Consider the following 7,599-nt stretch of genomic DNA (forward strand, 5'->3'; position numbering starts at 1 on the left):
CTTGCAGGTCGGCGGATCACTGGTGCAATTAGCAGCAAGAAAAAACGAATCTCGCACGGAATAATGATTCTTACCCGAATTCGAGGGCAATTCAGGATGGATCCAGGAAAGGGAGACCACTGCTCCTGCAGGGTCCGGGGGAGCTCCTGCTCCTCTGGTGAAGGAGGGGGTCTGCTCCACGGCTGGGACAGGTGAAGACAGGTATTGGCCTTGTTATCCTGGGCCTTGCTGGGAGTGGGCCGGCTTCGCCTACCGGCTGGCGATAGGCTGCTTAAGGTGGCTCAATGGCCAATCGGATGCGAGGACAGTCGGATGTGCTCAGTTAGGCACTGGGGTTCCTTGAGACATGGCGGGCGGCCATCTTGGAAGTGTAAAAACCTCGTGGTGGCTAATGGTGGCAGGGGCAAACACAGCAGCTGTAGGCATCAAGTTTAAAACATGCAGGCTGAGTAGATATTCTTGCAGGTCGGCGGATCACTGGTGCAATTAGCAGCAAGAAAAAACGAATCTCGCACGGAATAATGATTCTTACCCGAATTCGAGGGCAATTCAGGATGGATCCAGGAAAGGGAGACCACTGCTCCTGCAGGGTTCGGGGGAGCTCCTGCTCCTCTGGTGAAGGAGGGGGTCTGCTCCACGGCTGGGACAGGTGAAGACAGGTATTGGCCTTGTTATCCTGGGCCTTGCTGGGAGTGGGCCGGCTTCGCCTACCGGCTGGCGATAGGCTGCTTAAGGTGGCTCAATGGCCAATCGGATGCGAGGACAGTCGGATGTGCTCAGTTAGGCACTGGGGTTCCTTGAGACATGGCGGGCGGCCATCTTGGAAGTGTAAAAACCTCGTGGTGGCTAATGGTGGCAGGGGCAAACACAGCAGCTGTAGGCATCAAGTTTAAAACATGCAGGCTGAGTAGATATTCTTGCAGGTCGGCGGATCACTGGTGCAATTAGCAGCAAGAAAAAACGAATCTCGCACGGAATAATGATTCTTACCCGAATTCGAGGGCAATTCAGGATGGATCCAGGAAAGGGAGACCACTGCTCCTGCAGGGTCCGGGGGAGCTCCTGCTCCTCTGGTGAAGGAGGGGGTCTGCTCCACGGCTGGGACAGGTGAAGACAGGTATTGGCCTTGTTATCCTGGGCCTTGCTGGGAGTGGGCCGGCTTCGCCTACCGGCTGGCGATAGGCTGCTTAAGGTGGCTCAATGGCCAATCGGATGCGAGGACAGTCGGATGTGCTCAGTTAGGCACTGGGGTTCCTTGAGACATGGCGGGCGGCCATCTTGGAAGTGTAAAAACCTCGTGGTGGCTAATGGTGGCAGGGGCAAACACAGCAGCTGTATGCATCCAGTTTAAAACATGCAGGCTGAGTAGATATTCTTGCAGGTCGGCGGATCACTGGTGCAATTAGCAGCAAGAAAAAACGAATCTCGCACGGAATAATGATTCTTACCCGAATTCGAGGGCAATTCAGGATGGATCCAGGAAAGGGAGACCACTGCTCCTGCAGGGTCCGGGGGAGCTCCTGCTCCTCTGGTGAAGGAGGGGGTCTGCTCCACGGCTGGGACAGGTGAAGACAGGTATTGGCCTTGTTATCCTGGGCCTTGCTGGGAGTGGGCCGGCTTCGCCTACCGGCTGGCGATAGGCTGCTTAAGGTGGCTCAATGGCCAATCGGATGCGAGGACAGTCGGATGTGCTCAGTTAGGCACTGGGGTTCCTTGAGACATGGCGGGCGGCCATCTTGGAAGTGTAAAAACCTCGTGGTGGCTAATGGTGGCAGGGGCAAACACAGCAGCTGTAGGCATCAAGTTTAAAACAGGCAGGCTGAGTAGATATTCTTGCAGGTCGGCGGATCACTGGTGCAATTAGCAGCAAGAAAAAACGAATCTCGCACGGAATAATGATTCTTACCCGAATTCGAGGGCAATTCAGGATGGATCCAGGAAAGGGAGACCACTGCTCCTGCAGGGTCCGGGGGAGCTCCTGCTCCTCTGGTGAAGGAGGGGGTCTGCTCCACGGCTGGGACAGGTGAAGACAGGTATTGGCCTTGTTATCCTGGGCCTTGCTGGGAGTGGGCCGGCTTCGCCTACCGGCTGGCGATAGGCTGCTTAAGGTGGCTCAATGGCCAATCGGATGCGAGGACAGTCAGATGTGCTCAGTTAGGCACTGGGGTTCCTTGAGACATGGCGGGCGGCCATCTTGGAAGTGTAAAAACCTCGTGGTGGCTAATGGTGGCAGGGGCAAACACAGCAGCTGTAGGCATCAAGTTTAAAACATGCAGGCTGAGTAGATATTCTTGCAGGTCGGCGGATCACTGGTGCAATTAGCAGCAAGAAAAAACGAATCTCGCATGAATAATGATTCTTACCCGAATTTGAGGGCAATTCAGGATGGATCCAGGAAAGGGAGACCACTGCTCCTGCAGGGTCCGGGGGAGCTCCTGCTCCTCTGGTGAAGGAGGGGGTCTGCTCCACGGCTGGGACAGGTGAAGACAGGTATTGGCCTTGTTATCCTGGGCCTTGCTGGGAGTGGGCCGGCTTCGCCTACCGGCTGGCGATAGGCTGCTTAAGGTGGCTCAATGGCCAATCGGATGCGAGGACAGTGGGATGTGCTCAGTTAGGCACTGGGGTTCCTTGAGACATGGCGGGCGGCCATCTTGGAAGTGTAAAAACCTCGTGGTGGCAGGGGCAAACACAGCAGCTGTAGGCATCAAGTTTAAAACATGCAGGCTGAGTAGATATTCTTGCAGGTCGGCGGATCACTGGTGCAATTAGCAGCAAGAAAAAACGAATCTCGCACGGAATAATGATTCTTACCCGAATTCGAGGGCAATTCAGGATGGATCCAGGAAAGGGAGACCACTGCTCCTGCAGGGTCCGGGGGAGCTCCTGCTCCTCTGGTGAAGGAGGGGGTCTGCTCCACGGCTGGGACAGGTGAAGACAGGTATTGGCCTTGTTATCCTGGGCCTTGCTGGGAGTGGGCCGGCTTCGCCTACCGGCTGGCGATAGGCTGCTTAAGGTGGCTCAATGGCCAATCGGATGCGAGGACAGTCGGATGTGCTCAGTTAGGCACTGGGGTTCCTTGAGACATGGCGGGCGGCCATCTTGGAAGTGTAAAAACCTCGTGGTGGCTAATGGTGGCAGGGGCAAACACAGCAGCTGTAGGCATCAAGTTTAAAACATGCAGGCTGAGTAGATATTCTTGCAGGTCGGCGGATCACTGGTGCAATTAGCAGCAACAAAAAACGAATCTCGCACGGAATAATGATTCTTACCCGAATTCGAGGGCAATTCAGGATGGATCCAGGAAAGGGAGACCACTGCTCCTGCAGGGTCCGGGGGAGCTCCTGCTCCTCTGGTGAAGGAGGGGGTCTGCTCCACGGCTGGGACAGGTGAAGACAGGTATTGGCCTTGTTATCCTGGGCCTTGCTGGGAGTGGGCCGGCTTCGCCTACCGGCTGGCGATAGGCTGCTTAAGGTGGCTCAATGGCCAATCGGATGCGAGGACAGTCGGATGTGCTCAGTTAGGCACTGGGGTTCCTTGAGACATGGCGGGCGGCCATCTTGGAAGTGTAAAAACCTCGTGGTGGCTAATGGTGGCAGGGGCAAACACAGCAGCTGTAGGCATCAAGTTTAAAACATGCAGGCTGAGTAGATATTCTTGCAGGTCGGCGGATCACTGGTGCAATTAGCAGCAAGAAAAAACGAATCTCGCACGGAATAATGATTCTTACCCGAATTCGAGGGCAATTCAGGATGGATCCAGGAAAGGGAGACCACTGCTCCTGCAGGGTCCGGGGGAGCTCCTGCTCCTCTGGTGACGGAGGGGGTCTGCTCCACGGCTGGGACAGGTGAAGACAGGTATTGGCCTTGTTATCCTGGGCCTTGCTGGGAGTGGGCCGGCTTCGCCTACCGGCTGGCGATAGGCTGCTTAAGGTGGCTCAATGGCCAATCGGATGCGAGGACAGTCGGATGTGCTCAGTTAGGCACTGGGGTTCCTTGAGACATGGCGGGCGGCCATCTTGGAAGTGTAAAAACCTCGTGGTGGCTAATGGTGGCAGGGGCAAACACAGCAGCTGTAGGCATCAAGTTTAAAACATGCAGGCTGAGTAGATATTCTTGCAGGTCGGCGGATCACTGGTGCAATTAGCAGCAAGAAAAAACGAATCTCGCACGGAATAATGATTCTTACCCGAATTCGAGGGCAATTCAGGATGGATCCAGGAAAGGGAGACCACTGCTCCTGCAGGGTCCGGGGGAGCTCCTGCTCCTCTGGTGAAGGAGGGGGTCTGCTCCACGGCTGGGACAGGTGAAGACAGGTATTGGCCTTGTTATCCTGGGCCTTGCTGGGAGTGGGCCGGCTTCGCCTACCGGCTGGCGATAAGCTGCTTAAGGTGGCTCAATGGCCAATCGGATGCGAGGACAGTCGGATGTGCTCAGTTAGGCACTGGGGTTCCTTGAGACATGGCGGGCGGCCATCTTGGAAGTGTAAAAACCTCGTGGTGGCTAATGGTGGCAGGGGCAAACACAGCAGCTGTAGGCATCAAGTTTAAAACATGCAGGCTGAGTAGATATTCTTGCAGGTCGGCGGATCACTGGTGCAATTAGCAGCAAGAAAAAACGAATCTCGCACGGAATAATGATTCTTACCCGAATTCGAGGGCAATTCAGGATGGATCCAGGAAAGGGAGACCACTGCTCCTGCAGGGTCCGGGCGAGCTCCTGCTCCTCTGGTGAAGGAGGGGGTCTGCTCCACGGCTGGGACAGTTGAAGACAGGTATTGGCCTTGTTATCCTGGGCCTTGCTGGGAGTGGGCCGGCTTCGCCTACCGGCTGGCGATAGGCTGCTTAAGGTGGCTCAATGGCCAATCGGATGCGAGGACAGTCGGATGTGCTCAGTTAGGCACTGGGGTTCTTTGAGATATGGCGGGCGGCCATCTTGGAAGTGTAAAAACCTCGTGGTGGCTAATGGTGGCAGGGGCAAACACAGCAGCTGTAGGCATCAAGTTTAAAACATGCAGGCTGAGTAGATATTCTTGCAGGTCGGCGGATCACTGGTGCAATTAGCAGCAAGAAAAAACGAATCTCGCACGGAATAATGATTCTTACCCGAATTCGAGGGCAATTCAGGATGGATCCAGGAAAGGGAGACCACTGCTCCTGCAGGGTCCGGGGGAGCTCCTGCTCCTCTGGTGAAGGAGGGGGTCTGCTCCACGGCTGGGACAGGTGAAGACAGGTATTGGCCTTGTTATCCTGGGCCTTGCTGGGAGTGGGCCGGCTTCGCCTACCGGCTGGCGATAGGCTGCTTAATGTGGCTCAATGGCCAATCGGATGCGAGGACAGTCGGATGTGCTCAGTTAGGCACTGGGGTTCCTTGAGACATGGCGGGCGGCCATCTTGGAAGTGTAAAAACCTCGTGGTGGCAAATGGTGGCAGGGGCAAACACAGCAGCTGTAGGCATCAAGTTTAAAACATGCAGGCTGAGTAGATATTCTTGCAGGTCGGCGGATCACTGGTGCAATTAGCAGCAAGAAAAAACGAATCTCACACGGAATAATGATTCTTACCCGAATTCGAGGGCAATTCAGGATGGATCCAGGAAAGGGAGACCACTGCTCCTGCAGGGTCCGGGGGAGCTCCTGCTCCTCTGGTGAAGGAGGGGGTCTGCTCCACGGCTGGGACAGGTGAAGACAGGTATTGGCCTTGTTATCCTGGGCCTTGCTGGGAGTGGGCCGGCTTCGCCTACCGGCTGGCGATAGGCTGCTTAAGGTGGCTCAATGGCCAATCGGATGCGAGGACAGTCGGATGTGCTCAGTTAGGCACTGGGGTTCCTTGAGACATGGCGGGCGGCCATCTTGGAAGTGTAAAAACCTCGTGGTGGCTAATGGTGGCAGGGGCAAACACAGCAGCTGTAGGCATCAAGTTTAAAACATGCAGGCTGAGTAGATATTCTTGCAGGTCGGCGGATCACTGGTGCAATTAGCAGCAAGAAAAAACGAATCTCGCACGGAATAATGATTCTTACCCGAATTCGAGGGCAATTCAGGATGGATCCAGGAAAGGGAGACCACTGCTCCTGCAGGGTCCGGGGGAGCTCCTGCTCCTCTGGTGAAGGAGGGGGTCTGCTCCACGGCTGGGACAGGTGAAGACAGGTATTGGCCTTGTTATCCTGGGCCTTGCTGGGAGTGGGCCGGCTTCGCCTACCGGCTGGCGATAGGCTGCTTAAGGTGGCTCAATGGCCAATCGGATGCGAGGACAGTCGGATGTGCTCAGTTAGGCACTGGGGTTCCTTGAGACATGGCGGGCGGCCATCTTGGAAGTGTAAAAACCTCGTGGTGGCTAATGGTGGCAGGGGCAAACACAGCAGCTGTAGGCATCAAGTTTAAAACATGCAGGCTGAGTAGATATTCTTGCAGGTCGGCGGATCACTGGTGCAATTAGCAGCAAGAAAAAACGAATCTCGCACGGAATAATGATTCTTACCCGAATTCGAGGGCAATTCAGGATGGATCCAGGAAAGGGAGACTACTGCTCCTGCAGGGTCCAGGGGAGCTCCTGCTCCTCTGGTGAAGGAGGGGGTCTGCTCCACGGCTGGGACAGGTGAAGACAGGTATTGGCCTTGTTATCCTGGGCCTTGCTGGGAGTGGGCCGGCTTCGCCTACCGGCTGGCGATAGGCTGCTTAAGGTGGCTCAATGGCCAATCGGATGCGAGGACAGTCGGAGGTGCTCAGTTAGGCACTGGGGTTCCTTGAGACATGGCGGGCGGCCATCTTGGAAGTGTAAAAACCTCGTGGTGGCTAATGGTGGCAGGGGCAAACACAGCAGCTGTAGGCATCAAGTTTAAAACATGCAGGCTGAGTAGATATTCTTGCAGGTCGGCGGATCACTGGTGCAATTAGCAGCAAGAAAAAACTAATCTCGCACGGAATAATGATTCTTACCCGAATTCGAGGGCAATTCAGGATGGATCCAGGAAAGGGAGACCACTGCTCCTGCAGGGTCCGGGGGAGCTCCTGCTCCTCTGGTGAAGGAGGGGGTCTGCTCCACGGCTGGGACAGGTGAAGACAGGTATTGGCCTTGTTATCCTGGGCCTTGCTGGGAGTGGGCCGGCTTCGCCTACCGGCTGGCGATAGGCTGCTTAAGGTGGCTCAATGGCCAATCGGATGCGAGGACAGTCGGATGTGCTCAGTTAGGCACTGGGGTTCCTTGAGACATGGCGGGCGGCCATCTTGGAAGTGTAAAAACCTCGTGGTGGCTAATGGTGGCAGGGGCAAACACAGCAGCTGTAGGCATCAAGTTTAAAACATGCAGGCTGAGTAGATATTCTTGCAGGTCGGCGGATCACTGGTGCAATTAGCGGCAAGAAAAAACGAATCTCGCACGGAATAATGATTCTTACCCGAATTCGAGGGCAATTCAGGATGGATCCAGGAAAGGGAGACCGCTGCTCCTGCAGGGTCCGGGGGAGCTCCTGCTCCTCTGGTGAAGGAGGGGGTCTGCTCCACGGCTGGGACAGGTGAAGACAGGTATTGGCTTTGTTATCCTGGGCCTTGCTGGGAGTGGGCCGGCTTCGCCTACCGGCTGGCGATAGGCTGCTTAAGGTGGCT

This window comes from Ambystoma mexicanum, chromosome 1p, assembly GCF_040938575.1.
Source record: "Ambystoma mexicanum isolate Mex_15411 chromosome 1p, UKY_AmexF1_1, whole genome shotgun sequence".
NCBI classification, from domain to species: Eukaryota; Metazoa; Chordata; class Amphibia; order Caudata; family Ambystomatidae; genus Ambystoma; species Ambystoma mexicanum.